The sequence below is a fragment of the Balaenoptera musculus genome, chromosome 9 (assembly GCF_009873245.2).
Source record: "Balaenoptera musculus isolate JJ_BM4_2016_0621 chromosome 9, mBalMus1.pri.v3, whole genome shotgun sequence".
Taxonomy (NCBI): Eukaryota; Metazoa; Chordata; class Mammalia; order Artiodactyla; family Balaenopteridae; genus Balaenoptera; species Balaenoptera musculus.
In genome coordinates, this window is record NC_045793.1 from 83866282 (window position 1) to 83885731 (window position 19450).

General features: G+C 35.9%; 1 protein-coding gene across 1 annotated transcript in view; it reads left to right on the forward strand.

The window, feature by feature from the left end:
• Nucleotides 1-19450, forward strand: part of SEMA3C (semaphorin 3C) — a 184343-nt gene that overhangs the window by 131607 nt on the left and 33286 nt on the right. The gene's annotated exons all lie outside the window — the stretch shown is intronic.

A 19450-nucleotide genomic window follows, 5' to 3' on the forward strand; every position in this document is an offset into this window, starting at 1 on the left:
GCACCTCTGGGAGGGAGCTGTGAAGGAAGAAAATTTTCCACACACTAGGAAACCCCTTCACTGGCGGAGACAGGGGTGTGGGTGGGGGGAGCTTCGGAGCCACGGAGGAGGGGGCAGCAACAGGGGTGTGGAGGGCAAAGCGGAGAGATGCCCACAAGGAGAATCGGTGCCGACCAGCACTCACCAGCCCGAGAGGCTTGTCTGCTCACCCACCGGGGCAGGGGGGGGCTGGGAGCTGAGGCTCGGGCTTTGGAGGTCAGAACCCAGGGAGAGGACTGGGGTTGGCTGTGCAAACACAGCCTGAAGGGGGCTAGTGCGCCACAGCTAGCCGGGAGGAAGTCTGGGAAAAAGTCTGGAACTGCCTAAGAGGCAAGAGACCATTGTTTTGGGGTGCGTGAGGAGAGGGGGTTCAGAGCACCGCCTAAATGAGCTCCAGAGATGGATGTGAGCCGCAGCTATCAGCGCGGACCCCAGAGACGGGCATGAAATGCTAAGGCTACCGCTGTAGCCACCAAGAAGCCTGTGTGCAAGCACAGGTCACTATCCACACCTCCCCTCCTGGGAGCCTGTGCAGCATGCCACTGCCAGGGTCCCGTGATCCAGGGACAACTTCCCCAGGAGAACGCATGGCACGCTTCAGGCTGCCGCAACGTGACGCCAGCCTCTGCCGCTGCAGGCTCGCCCCGCATCCGTACCCCTCCCTCGCCCCGGCCTGAGTGAACCAGAGCCCCCTAAGCAGCTGCTACTTTAACCCTGTGCTGTCTGAGCGGGAAACAGATGCCCTCAGGTGACCTACATGCAGAGGCAGGGCCAAATCCAAAGCTGAACCCCAGGAGCTGTGTGAACAAAGAAGAGAAAGGGAAATCTCTCCCAGCAGCCTCAGGAGCAGAGGATTAAATCTCCATAATCAACTTGATGAGCCCTGCAACTGTGGAATACCTGAATAAACAACGAATCACCCCAAAATTGAGGCGGTGGACTTTGGGAGCAACAATATATGTATTTTTTTGCTATTTCTCTTTTTGTGAGAGTGTGTATGTATGCTTCCTAGTGTGATTTTGTCTGTATAGCATTGCTTTTACCATTTGTCCTAGGGTTCTCTCTGTCCAATTTTTTTTCTTTTTTTTTTTTAAGTATAGTTTTTAGCGCTTGTTATCATTGATGGATTTGTTTTTTGGTTTCATTGCTCTCTTCTTTCTTTTTTTTTCTTTTTAATTTTTTTCTTTTTAATAATTTTTAATTTTTTATTTTAATAACTTTATTTTATATTATTTTTTTCTTTCTTTCTTTCTTTTTTTCTCCCTTTTCTTCTGAGCCGTGTGGCTGACAGTGTCTTCGTGGTCTGGCTGGGTGTCAGGCCTGTGCCTCTGAGATGGGAGAACCAAGTTCAGGACATTGGTCCACCAGAGACCTCCTGGCTCCACGTGATATCAAACGGCAGAAGCTCTTCCAGAGATCTCCATCTCAACGCTAAGACCCAGCTCCACTCAACGACCAGCAAGCTACAGTGCTGGACACCCTATGCCAGACAACTAGCAAGAAAGGAACACAACCCCACACATTAGCAGAGAGGCTGCCTAAAATCATAATAAGGTCACAGACACCCTAAAACACACCACCGGACGTGGTCCTGCCCACCAGAAAGACAAGATCCAGCCTCATCCACCAGAACAAAGGCACTAGTCCCCGGCACCAGGAAGACTACACAACCCACTGAACCAACCTTAGCCACTGGGGGAAGACACCAAAAACAATGGGAACTATGAACCTGCAGCCTGTGAAAAGGAGACCCCAAACACAGTAAGTTAAGCAAAATGAGAAGACAGAGAAACACACAGATGAAGGAGCAACATAAAAACCCACTAGGCCAAACAAATGAAGAGGAAATGGGCAGTCTACCTGAAAAAGAATTCAGAGTAATGATAGTAAAGATGATCCAAGATCTTGGAAATAGAATGGAGAAAGTACAAGAAATGTTTAACAAGGACCTAGAAGAACTAAAGGGCAAACAAACAATGATGAACAACACAATAAATGAAATTAAAAATTCTCTAGAAGGGATCAATAGTAGAATAATGCAGGCAGAAGAACGGAAAGTGACCTGGAAGATAAAATAGTGGAAATAACTACCGCAGAGCAGAATAAAGAAAAAAGAATGAAAAGAATTGAGGGCAGTCACAGAGACCTCTGGGACAACATTAAATGCACCAACATTCGAATTATAGGGGTCCCAGAAGAGGAAGAGAAAAAGAAAGGGACTGAGAAAATATTTGAAGAGATTATAGTTGAAAACTTGCCTAATATGGGAAAGGAAATAGTTAATCAAGTCCAGGAAGCACAGAGTCCCATACAGGATAAATCCAAGGAGAAACACGCCAAGACAAATATTAATCAAACTATCAAAAATTAAATACAGAAAAAAATATTAAAGGCAGCAAGGGAAAAACAACAAATAATATACAAGGGAATCCCCATAAGGTTATCAGCTGATCATTCAGCAGAAACTCTGCAAACCAGAAGTGAGTGGCAGGACATATTTAAAGTAATGAAAGGGAAAAACCTACAACCAAGATTCCTCTACCCAACAAAGATCTCATTCAGATTTGACAGAGGAATTAAAACCTTTACAAACAAGCAAAAGCTAAGAGAATTCAGCACCACCAAACCAGCTTTACAACAAATGCTAAAGGAACTTCTCTAGGCAGGAAACACAAGAGAAGGAAAAGACCTACAATAACAAACCCAAAACAACTAAGAAAATGGTAATAGGAACATACATATCAATAATTACCTTAAATGTAAATGGATTAAATGCTCCAACCAAAAGACATAGACTGGCTGAATGGATACAAAAACAAGACCCATATATATGCTGTCTACAAGAGACCCACTTCAGACCTAGGGATATGTACAGGCTGAAAGTGAGGGGATGGAAAAAGATATTCCATGCAAATGGAAATCAAAAGAAAACTTGAGTAGCAATTCTCATATCAGACAAAATAGACTTTAAAGTAAACACTATTACAAGAGACAAAGAAGGATTCTTCTTTGGAAGGGATCAATCCAAGAAGAAGATATAACAATTGTAAATATTTATGCACCCAACATAAGAGCACCTCAATACTTAAGGGAAATGCTAACAGCCATAAAAGGGGAAATCAACAGTAACACAATCATAGTAGGGGACTTTAACACCCCACTTTCACGAACGGACAGATCATCCAAAATAAAAATAAATGAGGAAACACAAGCGTTACATGATACATTAAACAAGGTGGACTTAATTGATATTTATTGGACATTCCATCCAAAAACAACAGAATACACTTTCTTCTCAAGTGCTCATGGAACATTCTCCAGGATAGATCATATCCTTAATCACAAATCAAGCCTTGGTAAATTTAAGAAAATTGAAATCATATCAAGTATCTTTTCTGACCACAACGCTATGAGACTAGATATCAGTTACAGGAATAAATCTGTAAAAAATACAAACACATGGAGGCTAAACAATACACTACTAAATAACCAAGAGATCACTGAAGAAATCAAAGAGGAAATCAAAAAATACCTAGAAACAAATGACAATAAAAACACGATGACCCAAAACCCATGGGATGCAGCAAAAGCAGTTCTAAGAGGGAAGTTTATAGCAATACAATCCTACCTCAAGAAACAAGAAAAATCTCAAATAAACAACCTCATATTACACCCAAAGCCATTAGAGAAAGAAGAAGAAAAAAGAAACCCAAAGTTAGCAGAAGGAAAGAAATCATAAAGATCAGATCAGAAATAAGTGAAAAAGAAATGAAGGAAACAATAGCAAAGATCAATAAAACTAAAAGCTGGTTTGAGAAGATAAACAAAATTGATAAACCATTAGCTAGACTCATCAAGAAAAAGAGGGAGAAGACTCAAATCAATAGAATTAGAAATGAAAAAGGTGAAGTAACTACTGACACTGCAGAAATACAAGGGATCATGAGAGATTACTACAAGCAACTATATGCCAATAAAATGGATAACCTGGAAGAAATGGACAAATTCTTAGAAAAGTACTACCTTCTGAGACTGAACCAGGAAGAAAGAGAAAATATAAACAGACCAATCACAAGCACTGAAATTGAGACTGTGATTAAAAATTTTCCAACAAACAAAAACCCAGGACCAGATGGCTTCACAGGTGAAATCTATCAAACATTTAGAGAAGAGCTAACACCTATCCTTCCCAAACTCTACCAAAATATAGCAGAGGGAGGAACACTCACAAACTCATTCTACAAGACCACCATCACCCTGATACCAAAACCAGACAAAGATGTCACAAAGAAAGAAAACTACAGGCCAATATCACTGATGAACATAGATGCAAAAATCCTCAACAAAATACTAGCAAACAGAATCCAACAGCACATTAAAAGGATCATACACCGTGATCAAGTGGGGTTTATTCCAGGAATGCAAGGATTCTTCAATATATGCAAATCAATCAATGTGATATACCATATTAACAAATTGAAGGATACAAACCATATGGTCATCTCAACAGATGCAGAGAAAGCTTTCAACAAAATTGAACACCCATTTATGATAAAAACCCTCCAGAAAGTAGGCATAGAAGGAACTTACCTCAACATAATAAAGGCCATATATGACAAACCCACAGCCAACATCGTCCTCAATGGTGAAAAACTGAAACCATTTCCACTAAGATAAGGAACAAGACAAGGTTGCCCACTCTCACCACTATTATTCAACATAGTTTTGGAAGTTTTAGCCACAGCAATCAGAAGAAAAAGAAATAAAAAGAATCCAAATCAGAAAAGAAGTAAAACTGTTGCTGTTTGCAGATGACATGATACTATACATAGAGAATCCTAAAGACTCTACCAGAAAACTACTAGAGCTAATCAATGAATTTGGTAAAGTAGCAGGATACAAAATTAATGCGCAGAAATCTCTTGCATTCCTATACACTAATGATGAACAATCTGAAAGAAATTAAGGAAACACTCCTATTTACCATTGCAACAAAAAGAATAAAATACCTAGGAATAAACCTACCTAAGGAGACAAAAGACCTGTATGCAGAAAACTATAAGACGCTGATGAAAGAAATTAAAGATGATACAAACAGATGGAGAGATATACCATGCTCTTGGATTGGAAGAATCAACATTGTGAAAATGACTGTACTACCCAAAGCAATCTACAGATTCAATGCAATCCCTATCAAAGTACCAATGGCATTTTTCACAGAACTAGAACAAAAAATTTCACAATTTGTATGGAAACACAAAAGACCCTGAATGGCCAAAGCGATCTTGAGAAAGAAAAACGGAGCTGGAGGAATCAGACTCCCTGACTTCAGACTATACTGCAAAGCTACAGTAATCAAGACAGTATGGTACTGGCACAAAAACAGAAATATAGATCAATGGAACAGGATAGAAAGCCCAGAGATAAACCCACGCACATATGGTCACCTTATTTTTGATAAAGGAGGCAAGAAAATACCATGGAGAAAAGACAGCTTCTTCAATAAGTGGTGCTGGGAAAACTGGACAGCTACATGTAAAAGAATGAAATTAGAACACTCCGTAACACCATACACAAAAATAAACTCAAAATGGATTAAAGACTTAAATGTAAGACCAGATACTATAAAACTCTTAGAGGAAAACATAGGAAAAACACTCTTTGACATAAACCACAGCAAGATCTTTTTTGACCCACCTCCTAGAGTAACGGAAATAAAAACAAGAATAAACAATGTAATGTAAGCAATGTAAGTGTCCATTGACAGATGAATGGATAAAGAAGACGTGGCACATATATACAATGGAATATTACTCAGCCGTAACAAGAAACGAGATTGAGTTATTTGTAGTGAGGTGGATGGACCTAAAGTCTGTCATAGAGTGTGAAGTAAGTCAGAAAGAGAAAAACAAATACCATATGCTAACACATATATATGGAATCTAAAAAAAAAAAAAAATGAAAAACGGTTATGAAGAACCTAGGGGCAGTACAGGAATAAAGACACAGACGTAGAGAATGGAATTGAGGACATGAGGAGGGGGAAGGGTAAGCTGGGACGAAGTGAGAGGGTGGCATGGACTTATATATACTACAAAATGTAAAATAGATAGCTAGTGGGAAGCAGCTGCATAGCACAGGGAGATCAGCTCGGTGCTTAGTGACCACCTAGAGGGGTGGGATAGGGAGGGTGGGAGGGAGGGAGATGCAAGAGGGAAGAGATATGGGAACATATGTATATGTATAGCTGATTCACTTTGTTATACAGCAGAAACTAACACACCATTGTAAAGCAATTATACTCCAATAAAGATGTTAAAAAAAAAAAAAGAAAAGAAAAAGCTTGTATTATTTTCAAAAACAGTATTTAGGCATCTGTTTTTAATTGTAGTGGGAAGCTTCACTAATGATTGCTTACAAAGCCACATAAGTCTCTTGAAGACTGTATCCTAATGGGAAAGTGCATGTTATGATAATGCCTCTGCCAACAGAATCTTTCTGAATAGATGGTAACTCACTTAACCATTGAACCTTATCCTAATGGTTATATCAGACCACATTGTAATTTTTAAAAGTGATTTCAACTTTCGTGAAACTCTAGAAAACAGTATATCGTGATGAAATATTTTCTGCCTAAGTAGATCTTGGATTTCTGGTGAAATTTCTTCAGAAGAGAGTTCTCTGTGCTTGTTTGCTGCTAAAAGTGAATAAAATAGCCTTTTCTGAAATAGAACTTAGGAGAAACACAGGTCACTGTTCCCAAGATTTCTTAGCTTTGTGTATCTAAATGTCTTAGGAAGGATATAATATGTCTTGGGTGTTGTCAAATCCCCAAGTACCAAATAGCTCTTTAGTTGTTATAAATAAATAATGATGCTTCAGTTATTCCCACAATGAAGCAAGCTTCTCTCATGGCTTCCCTTTTCTCTGTACCTTCATGGAGAATTCAAGGAAATTTGATGAAGACATTGGTTGTCAAAAAAGTTGCCATAGGAAAAACTTATGTGACAGGTCATTGGAATGCAAATACGTATCTTGTAACTGTATCCACTTTGACTATTATGAATGATTTGTAGTTCACAGAATCTCCATGGTAGTTGTGTGGGCTCAATGCCCAATAACTGTTACAGTTAGTCCATTACAGTGTACTACTCTGGCTGAGCTTGAGAGGCTGGTAATCTGGCTTTCCACCCTTCTAGGACTGCCTCATTAGTTTTTGTGTGCTGTCAGCTGACAAAATAAACAAACAAATAAATACATACATACATACTATGTACATATGTACATTTATAAGTAAATAAATAGAAGGAAGGAAGGGAGGGAGGGAGGGGAGAAAGAAAAGTAAGCTTTGTCCTGTCATCTTTTCTTTCTTAGTTTGCGTTATCAATGTCTAGTCTAGGGATCAGAAAACTACAACATGGGCCAGATCTAGCCCACTGCCCACTGCAAGTATGGTCTGTAAGCTAAGAATGTTTTGCATTTTTTAACTACTGAATAAAAAATAACAAGAAGAATGTTACATGAGCAGTGAAAATCATAAGATTTTTATATTTTAGTGCCCACAAATAAAGTTTTATTAGACCACAGCCACGTTCATTCATTTACATTTTGTCTGTGGCTGCTTTTGTGCTACTACAGCAGAGTTGAGTAGTTGCCACCGAGACTGCTTAGCCCAAAGAGCCTAAATTATTTATTATCTGGCCTTTTACAGAAAAAATTTGCTGACTCCTTTTTATTTAATAATTATATAATATTAGAAAAATTAAGACTTCTGAAAGAAGCTGTTTTCTAATATGTAGCTATAATACAAGAATTTGTAATGTTGCTTCATATAAATACATCTTTTTTAATCTTGAGTAAAAAATGTCTTGCTATTCTATTAAAACTTAAACTAGAAACCAAGTTTACTTAATTATTTTCCCATTCATTCCTGCTTCTACACCCCCTAAAAAGGAACACAGGTTGAAAAAAATGTAATTTAAAATCAGTGCTTTCTAAAATTTGGTATTATTTGTTGATATTCTGTAGCATTTTGGGTTTTTCATTTTTTTGTTTTTTAGTTTTTAGTATTTAGGGCGATGGGTATTTTTATGTTCCTTCTTCTTCTTTTTTTTTTTTTTTAATTTTAGGAAGGGCTATAAAACAGCAGGCAAGTGTTCTCATAGGATTAACATTTCTATTTTAACTTTGCCACCTACTGCTTATGTCCATGCTGTTTGTTCAAAGCCAACTATAATGCACAGTGAAGAGATTTTTGCCTGTTTTCCTTTTGCCTCTGGAGTTATGAAAATATTTGTGTCTAGGTCAATTTCAGACACGTTTTGTCAAATTTACATTTTTAGCACGAAATATGAATCAGAATGCCATGTGCTTTCTGAGGAAAGAGTGAGAGTATTCTTGTGAATGTTTGTTAGAGGTTTAGGATGATTTAATGCCATTATGATTTTTTAATGTAAGCTCAATACATGTGCTACTCTGCGAAAATTCTTATATAGTGTGTAGTGTTTCATGCTCTTCTTAACGTCTGTTTAACTGGACGAGTACTAAGTTGGACTGTGGACTCCAGTAAGTCCTTTGAAAGTGTGGAGTTTTGAAGTGTGTGCCCACATATGTGACTCAAACCTTAATATGTTTGCCTTGCAGCATTACAGGATAACTGCCTTCATAGTAACTAACAAGTTCTGGCAGTCACAGCTCTTGGAATGGCACACTTAATAAACTGCAGAGCCAGGCATTTTGATTTTTAAAGAACTCCCTAAATTACTCAAGATGTAAAATTTGATAGCTGGAACAGTACATTTGACTTCAGAAAAGACTATACTGTTAGTTGGAAGCTGTGCATGAGTGTCACTCCTTTGCTTAGGAGTAAGGAACAAATCCCCTTATAAGTCACTGGTTTTTAATAACATTGTGGTTCACTGCTTTCCAAAGCAGAATCTGGAAACTTCTGAGAGTTTACCAAGGATTCTACAGGGATTTTTCACAGCAGGAAATACTAATAGAACAGAGTGGAGTGATGGCTGAATTGACAGGAGAAAGATGATAAATCATGGTGTGATGACTGCTTGATCATGTAGAAGAGTAGCAAAAGGGATATGTGAAGAGAAAAAAATGTAAGAGAGCCCATATAGTGATTGTTAATCCAGAGACAAATGTTCTCATTTAAATTTTACTTTAAAAAGACAATTTGTTAAAAATAAATATATGGATAATTGCTGAAAAAAAGTTTTTTAAGCATAATTCTTTTCCTTTAACTATTCTTCAGAGATACATTCTTTTAAAGCTAGCATAAAATCTCACATAATTATTATACAAATTTTAGTGTTGCTAGTTTGCCTGAATTACCCATTTACTTATTTAGTATGTTACTTATTATGCAAATAAGTATACTTTTTCAAGTTTCTGAAATATTTTATTACTATTATAATGATGCTAATTAAAGTTATTTACAGTGCTTATCTTTTGCCAGATATGTTATTGAATCACCTCCAGCCCTTATAGCTACCCGATGAAGAATTGTGAGACTGTAGACTCCATAGAGAGCAAGGATATTTGTCTGATTTATTCATTGGTATATCCTCAGTACCTAGAATAGTGCATCACTCAAAGTTGTCACTCAGTAGATATTATTTGAATGAATGAGTGAATGAGTTGCACTTATCCTCCATCGTGTTTGACAGAAGCTCAGATAAGTGAAGATCACATAAATATTGAGTGTATGATACAACCAGAATATCACCTCTTGCTGTCTGATTTCACATCCTGAGCATTTACCCTCTTCAAGTTAATTACCTCCTCTACCATCACCACTTTACGTATTTTCCTTTTATGAAGTTAAGGTAATTTAATTTATATTGTCTCATTTTACTATGCATTAAATGTTTCATCCACATATGTCAAGAAGATATTGCTGATGCGTTGACATTCAACATTAGCGTCAGCATTGCTTTGTTTGAATGACATCACTCACTTTTGCCCATCCACATGCTGTCACCACGTCTTACATGTGAACGAGATACATCTTACAAGGTGACAGAAAAGACTTGGAACAGACTGGATTTGTATGTGAATTAACCAATTAACCTGTGATTCTGTTATCTTTTTATGTCAGTTACCATATATTTAGGAGTGAAGGAGGTAATACTTTGGGGGGAGAGTAGAGTACAGAAATGGAATAGTACTTCATCTTATTTTTTGATATATCACTAAATCTTTGTGCGTTATAAAACTTGTTTTGAACTGGGGCTTATATCTGTGTCCAAAATGTCTTATGCACTCACCAAAACACATATATCTAATTTGCAGGCTTCTATTTACTTAAAATAGATTTTGCATATTCAGTAGATAGATATGGAGGATTTCAGAATATCACACAAGGAGATAGTGCCTCTCAGCAGGAGAGATGGCAACGATATGCTCTTTATCACTAGTTCTTTTACTATTTAATCACTAATATAAAACAACTACAGTCAAACCTAATCCGTATGTTGCCTTCATTTAACCCCTTACTCTTATATGAATGTAAGAAAATTTTCTAGCCTAAAGACATTAATTTATGAAGTCTTCTGTCTGCATCTTAAGAAGAAATAACCACACTCTGTTCTTGTTCTTGATGTGCTGCCAAGCTTCCCTGAAGCGGACTTGGCAGCCTTTGTCCCCAGGAGAAAATCTCACAGCCCACTACCCAGCCAGACCAGGCCCTCTCTATGTGACTGCCCAAAGGAGGTGCATAGCCAGGTGTCAGTTGTGAGGGTGGTCTTTGTGGGAAGCCAGTTTTTTAAAACAGTTTTATGGAACTGAGAAAAGTTCAAATTGTCAAAAATGGAAAGAAAGGTTTCATTGTAGAATATGAAGTGTAGTGTGAATTGAACCAAAAAGATTTGAAACTGGATTTTCTGAGGTAAGTCATAAATGTTTTACTTAGTTTAGAGTCATAAATGTTTTACTTAGTTTTATGCTTATTTTTCTCTTTCACTAATGTGGTCAGCAGAATAAGAGCCCCCCAAAGTCCTAATCCCTGGATCATGGTCTCTCTGCTCAGGGTCCCACAAAGCTGCAGTCAAAGTGTAAACCAGACTGCATTCCTTTCTGGAGTTTAAATTCTCTTCCAAACTCACATGGTTTTGGGAAAAGTTAAGTTCCTTCCTGATGCAAGAATGAGGCCCTGCAGTTCCCTGCCATTGGCCATTCAAAACATGATTGTTTGCTCCTTCATTCTGCTAACACGGGGTCTCATACAATGGAGCATAATCATGGGATTGACATACCATCAATTTAGCTTTATTCTTTGGCCTAGAAGCAAATCACACATCCACTTGCACTCAAGGGGAGAAGTTATACAAGGGCATGACTTAGTAGGGTTCACCTTAGAATAGGTCAGTCACTGCCCAGATACAGTTAAATAGATCTCTTTGGCATTGGTGGGGAGGATACATTACAGACTGAGGAAAGAAGGCCAGTTAAGAGACTTTTGTTTTTTATAGACAAGAACTGATGAGAGCCTAAATTAAAACAGGTATTAGAAGTCAGAGATTGAGAGAGATTATCAAGAGGTATTTAGGAAGAGGAAAGGACCTGATGATAACAAATTGATGAGGGAAGGGTAGGCAGATGAAGAAAAGTGTCTAAATTGTTTTGTAGATTTATGGTCTGGCAAAGGGGTGAAAAGAAGTACCATTCACTGATCAAGGGAATATAGAATCAGCAAGCAGATTTGGGAAGTAATGAATTCCTTCTGAAGAGCACACCTGTCTTTTCCTATGACCTGTTATGATTAGAAGCTGAATTTACCACCTAAAATACACTATCTCATTAAAACCTCATAGCATCCCAATGAGGTAGAAGCATTATCCCCATTTTACAACTGTGTAAACTGAGCTTATGTTCGAGAAGCTATTAGAAACAGTAATTAAGTTCCAACCCAGGTCTGTCTCACACTGAGTTAAAGATTTTGTGGACCATTCAGATGGATAAGCCAAAGAGGGTGTTGTTGTAGATACACTTCAGCAGAGAGGGCTGTGCTAGAGATGTAGATACAGGAGTCATTAGCAATGTAGGTGTTAGCTGAATCCATGACAATTCTTGAGGTCAGTCTAGGAACTATACAGATAAGGATTTAACTCTGGGGAGCTCATTTAAACGGTAGGAAAATACAGAGTATTTACTAAGAAAATGGAGAAAAAGTGACCATGAAAGTAACAGGAGAATAAGAGGAAATAATATCATGGTGACCTGGAGAGAAGAGAATAGCAGGCAGGAAAGAAGCCGTGGTCGAGATCATCAGATGTAGCAGTTATGTCTGACTGCCCTTGCAATACGTTCCTTTCCTCATTAGCCTGTCTTCTTGAAGACCAGTGAAGTTTGAGAGGAGAACAACCATTCCAGTGGAAAGAATGAGTTGTGAACAGTAAGAAGGCGTTAGCATGAGCAAGTCCATGGTGGATTGAGAGATGACTAAATGAAGAGGGGAAAGCTCCTCTTTACCCAAGCACCCAGAAACATAGGTAAATGTTCCAAGTCAGCTTCTGTATGTGCTTTAATTTTTGCAAATTAATGCAGAACAGCCTATCTTATGGTAAAAATGGTGCAGAAAATAAATTAATTAATGACCATAAAATTCATTAATCTCAGATGAGCAATTCTTTCCCCAAATGATAAAGGATTAAGTAGAAAGAGTTAGCTCCAATTTTGCATCTTTGGAAATTTAGTTATTTCATCCTGTGTAGAATCAGTAAAACTTTATATAGGACATGCACCTGCATGTAAGTCTGTTTGTTTTAAATTGAGATGTAAATAAAACATTCATGATATAATGCAATGGAGGATAATGAAACATGATATGTACCTTTTGGTAATTTACAAAATCCTAAAACATTAATTTTAGTGATTCCTGAGACCCTATTTGAGTATTATTTTTAGCTGTATCACCAGGAAATAGCTACAGTAATCCATATGTTGATGGATTATCCCTTGGTCTAATACTGTTAGATATTTTTCAAAATCATTACAGGGAAAATTAGCTTCTAGAACCAGAACATATTATATTGTAACTTAATTAAACACATTTTGATACATTAGATATTTTTCATGAGGACAGAAACCTTAGTTGAATAAATAAGTCAACTTTTTAAAATGGCACATTTTGCTGTATTCTGATTTTTTGGTAAGCCCCAACTAAGTCAAAGCTTATAATTTAGTCACTCCTTATAAAATTGCCAGTTTACTAAGATTGTTGGCCTTAAAAGTTTGCCCCAGAAGTCTACTTCTCGATTAGCTTATCTAGATATTAACTCCAAAACTTTCTACAGCAGTAATGGATACAAGCGTGTGTGTGCTTACCTGTAAAATCCTAGGTCCTACATATGGCAGTGTGAAATGGGAAATTAAAATTTCCAGAGATATTCTCATAATGATCAATTCTAATTTTGTTTGGGATTTCTCCAAAACCTTGTTAAAAACAGAATAACTTGTTAGAATAGTTATAATAAGTTATTCTTGGATAAATTCTAGGCTAAGGGTTAGGGAACATGCTTTAACTTCAAAAGACGTATGTTTAAATTCTGCTCTGTATCATCTACCAGTTATATGACCTGGAGCAAATTATATAACATCTCTAAGCCTGGTTTTCTTAATTATACCTACTTTATGGATGTATTTTAAAGATTAAATGAGATGATGTGTATAAAACCTTGAATGTACTGCCTAGAAATTAGTAAGCATTCAACAGGTACATATACACATATATCTATACAGTAGATATATATTCATTGACATCAATCATACATATGTATGAATATAAATATGCATATATATAAGTATATTTGTGCATACATAAATATTTTTGAATTTCTATTGCAAATCCTGATACTATTCTAATCACCAAAAATAAGCAGTGAAAAAAATACACAAGTGTCTCTCTTTTTATAAAGTTCATATTCTTGTGGGAGGAAACAGGCAATTAATAATATGTGCATAATTATTTTACAGCATTACTTAAATTTGAGTACACTGTATCAGGAAAAGCAGAAAGGAAACAAAACCTTTAATGACAGACCATAGATGAATTTGCCTGTAATAAATGAGAGGCATTTGTTTTGTTTGGAAATTATAGATAAAAGTAAAGCGCTGGTATATAAGAACAGTAAGTAATTTATGTAACAGGTAAAGAGTGACAATAAGGAATGACAATTCAGAACACTAAGAGAAAAATTATACTCTCTGTAGTGTTTACAAAGAAGGTTCACATAGACTTTTGCCTTTGATCTTGAACAGCCTTGTCGGGTATGTAAAGCAAATACTATATCCACATTTTATAGAGAAATAAAAAGGCTTACAGGAGGCAGATTTGCTCAAGTTTACACCATTTTCAAGTATAAAACCAGAATGGATAAGAATAGAGGACACTATTGTAGGTTTGGGGAAATAGGTGTATTTTTTTTCAGTAGTGGTGTGGGAACTGCCATTCACTGGGCTGTTAATAAGCAACGCTTATCTACTCCTGAGAGCTAACTGCAAAGAGAGAACCATCATAGAGCGCAGTTACACGTGTACTCAGCGTTCAGCACATGGTGAAACAGTACTAATTTGTTGTATTCCTTCTAATGTAACTGATGTTAGGCAGACTCAATAGCAGTGTCCTGAATTATACAGTAGCTTTAGTTTACTTCTGAATACTTACATTCTACTTTATCTTTTTAGTAATAACCAGAACATTATTTCGATCTATAGCTTTACTTAATTATATCTCTTAAATTATTATTTTTTTTATTGCTTGAGCTAAATATTTTTTAATCAAGAAAATGGATGAACAAAAAAAGAAAAAGAAAAAAAAAGCAATCCTAGTTTGTATTCCCTAATTTGAAACCAAATGTATTTCAGCATTAAGAAGTATGTGAATAGGACAAGGTAATGTGTACATATATATTAGATAAAATGGCTTATAGAACCTTGCATCACAGTGAAATGCACAGTACTATTTCTACAGTGAAACATAGAAATCTTCAAACCAAGTGTAATACATAAAGACCATAAATAGCCTTAAGTAAGTGCAGGTCAAATTTTGTGACCAAAAGAGTTCAAGTCAGGGCAGATTTTAACCACCAAAGCACTTAAAGAAAAAAAAAAAAAAAAACTTTTGAAATTTAGAGTTGCAGAAAAAAGATTATAAGCCCATATTAAAAATTTAGTGTAACCCGCTACTTATACAGAGGGATTATACTATATATACTAATTATTTTTTTACTCTGTAAGATATCACAAATAGCTCTGCTTGGCATATTTGGGAGAGAAGAGAGGGATATTTTATTTTACTGTCACGTAAGAGTCTCATAAATATTATTACTTACATTTTGTTACAGATTTATTGGTTCACAAAACTGAAAAACACAATTGTAGAATGGTTTTACATGTTGTTTGACCAGGACCCCAGCTTCTTTCTTTGGAGTTTTTGGCTCTGTCCTCCTTAGCAGGGAGCAGAGATCAGCTTTGTTCTTAGGTTAACTTTTCTCATGTTTGCAAATGGCTGCAGAAGTTCCAAAACATATCTACAGACCAATCAGCCCTAATGGAAAGAGGTCATATCTGATTCTCTTTATTCTTCCTATAAACCTGTTTCTATTTTGTATTATTTCCATTGACTAAAAGACATCCTTTAGCATTTCTTCAAATGAAGGGGGTCTGCAGGCAACAAAATTTCCCAGCTTTTATTTATCTAAAAAATGATTGATTTCATCTTACTATTTAAAGAATATTTTCAATGGGTATTAAATTTTGGGTTAACTCTTTTTTTCTTTCAGTATTTAAAAAAAGGTCACTCCGTTATCTTCTGCCTCCATTGTTTGTAATAAAAAGTCAGCAATAATTATATTCCTTGCTCTCATGACATAATGTCTTTTTTTCTCTGGCTGCTTTCAAAGTTTTCTTTCTATAAGTTTTGTTTTCAGCGATTTAAATATAATGTGCCTAGGCATGGCTCTTTTTATATCTATTTAGCTAGGGTCTCACAGAATTCCTAGATCTACAACACATTATTTTTCACTAAATTTGGGAAATTTTCGGCCATTATTTCTTCATATAGTTTTTTCTTCCCCAGTCTCTCCTTATTCTCCTTTCAGAACTCTAATTACACATATATTAGACCATTCAGTAATGTCAGGCATGCCCAAAAGACTCTGTTTATCTTCTTCAATTTTTTTCTCTATGTTCTCACAACTGGATAATTTCTATTGATCTGGCTTCAAGTTCACTGACTTTCTTCTTTCAACCCCAATCTGCTATTGTCTGTAAAAGTGATATTTTATCTTAGTTATTATAGTTTAGTTCTAAAATATCCATTTGACTTTTTATAGTTTTTATTTCTTTGCTGAATTTTTCTTGTCTGTTCATTCATTAAGACCATAACTTCTTTTCATTTCTGATTCCCTTTTAATTTTTTGAACATAGTTATAATAGCTATAATAGCTGCTTTACAGTTGCTGCTTGCTAAATTCAACATCTTGGATAATTTCAACTTCTTTTTCTTCCCGAAGACTAACCACTCATGCATTCATTCCTCTTCTCTCCCTCTCTCTCTCTCTCTCTCCACATACAATAATTTTTGTTGCTTTTGATACTGGACATTGTAGATAGTACCTTGCCTTTAGGTTCAAGCAGTCAATTATTAGTTGATCACCTTGAATTTGTTTAGACTTGCTTTACTCTCTGTTAAAATTCTTGTGCTCAAGCACTCTAATTTAGCAGGACTCAAACTCCAAACTCTCTCCCTTGTATCTCTTGTCAGATCTTGGTTACAAGTTGTGTTAGGACAGACCTAAAGTAGTTCTTAACTCTAGAATGTGGCACTTACTCTTATAGGGTCAGCCTTCTTGTGTCAGCTGGATGCCAGGATTTTTAACAAGGTATTAATGCAATCTGTCTACTCTAATAGAGCCAGAACTCCAATTTAAACCAGGATTGCTCTTCTCCAGAGCTGCTGCACCCATAATTTGTCTGTTCCGTACTCCCAATAGGAGTTGCAATCTGTTAAGCCTTGGGAGTGTCATCCTGCAAATGTATAGCCCAGGAATCAGCCATAGACCCACAGGGGATTTTCACATGGCCTTCTAGAACCCCTTTTCTGGACACCTCCCTTTCTCTGATACCATGTGCCACAGAATTAATTTGCTTCTGCTGCCCTAAATTCTCATACCTGCCTTCTCATCTCAGTGGGACTACTCTGCACTACTTGGACACCTGCTCTCTGCACCTCTGTTGAGAAATTGTTCCCAGGCAGAAAGTGGGGTAATCATGAAGACCACCTTGTGAAGTTTTTCTTCTTTTAGTCTTGTACTGTCTGTTATCCATTACCTAGAAAGAATTGTCTCATATAACTCATCCAGTTTTACAGTTGTTTCTTGCAAAAAGGATATTCTAGTATCAGTTACTGCATCATGACCAACTGCCATATTGCCCTCCAGAAAGATTTTTCAGAATGCATTTCTACCAAAAGTATATGAAAATACCTATTTCTTTATATCCATACCAGCTCTAGGTTTAACAGTATTTTAATGTTTGGAGATTAAGTGGGTATTTTTGTAATTTCATATGTATATGTATATACACTTTTTAGATATATATACTTTTTTCATACATGTACACTTTTACATACAAATCATATACACTATGATTTTCAAAATACCTGAAACTTTTTATTATCATTTTGCTTGGGGACTCTCCCAGAGTATTTTAGTACATTCCAAATAAGTCATTAATTTTATATATTCATAGAAAATATGTTATTTTAGCTGAACTTAGGCAGAAAAAAATAAAAAATCAATAGATATTTTAAAATGAATTTAGTAGCTTCTTCTTTGACAAATACAGACAACTACCAAGAAATGACATAGCTTAGAAAGAAGTACATGTTCATCTTTTGTGATTTTCAAATGTTTGAGCAGATATATAGTTATTTTGTAAAGCTTATTTAAAATTAGCACTTTTAAAAATTATAAATCTGTGATCTGACATGGGAATCAACATCAAAATTTTTTGGAAACTCCCTAATTTTTTGAGTGAGGTGGATTGAACACCACACTTTGAGAAACTATTTGTATAATAGAACATGGTATCTAAAAGAGCATGGGTGGTAGGTGCTTGGGAGTCAAATGAAATTAATGGTATCAGCAAATAAACTTGAAAGTCACTGAATACTATATTTTCCTCACAATGTGGAAAAGTATTTTAACAGTTCTGAAAGGTTCTGCAGTAAAGAGCAAAGAAACCTATTTAATTTAGGTTAATCTAGTACTATCCAAATTTATTTAACCCTACAAACTTTTTAACATTATCACACTCAGGGAGAGGCTGAATAGATAGCATTTGTTGATACTGTCTTTCCAAGGACCTCCCTTCAAATAGAGATACTTGAGATGCCTTTGATGACCAACTAGGGCTCTAACTGCCCAAGGGCTGAAGCTGCAGGTGTCAACATCACAGCATTTAGATAACCTACTGAGTGTGAAAAGCTCCGCTAAGTGTGAGAAATTGTGCTAAATGACCTAGTTTAGAAATATATATACATATATACATATATATATATATATATACATATATATATATATATATATATATGTATGTATATAGTAAAGGGGGTCATACATGAATAGAATTGCCACCTCTTAAAGGTGTATTCAGTAAACTACTAATAAAGATTTTATAAACTTATGATTCAGTTTTATTCTCAAATTTTAAAAAATATTATTAAAAGAATGTAGCAGCAGTTTGATAAACTAACAGGATAAAGAAATCTATTATGAATATATATTTTAACTAACATGAACTAAAGCAGCCAATTGGTAAGGTCTAATTATAGAAACTAACAATGTAAGGTATCTAGTCATTTCATTCTTCCCTATATTATCTATAAAGCTTTCATTTGCCAAACAGAGCTTTTGCAGTTCTTTTTTGGCTTTATAATATATTTCTTAATTTTAGTAAACAAATTGGTGCAGAAAACTATAATTAAAAAAGTATTGTTATTTAACAAATATAGTGATTTTATCTTAGATAATACTAATTTTAATTAATAAACACTAGAACTGATTTTCCTGCAATAATTAACCTCTGAAGTCATGCATAGGACTCCTTAGGTTGACATTTAGAGACACTATAGTGAAGATTGAGAAAAAGGAGGAAACAGTTAAGTATATGACTTTGGAATTTGTATGTTTGTCTTTACTAAATTGAATGAAGTCCCTCCTTAGCTGGTACAAATTGCTAGCTTTAATTACCAACACCTAGAATAAGATTGGCTACGTAATTTGCAGGGCCTTCTACAAAATGAAAATTCATGGCTTCTTGTTTAAAATTATTAAGAATTTCAAGGAGGTGACAAGAGAACATTAAACTAAATATGAACCCTTCTGACCACAGAAAT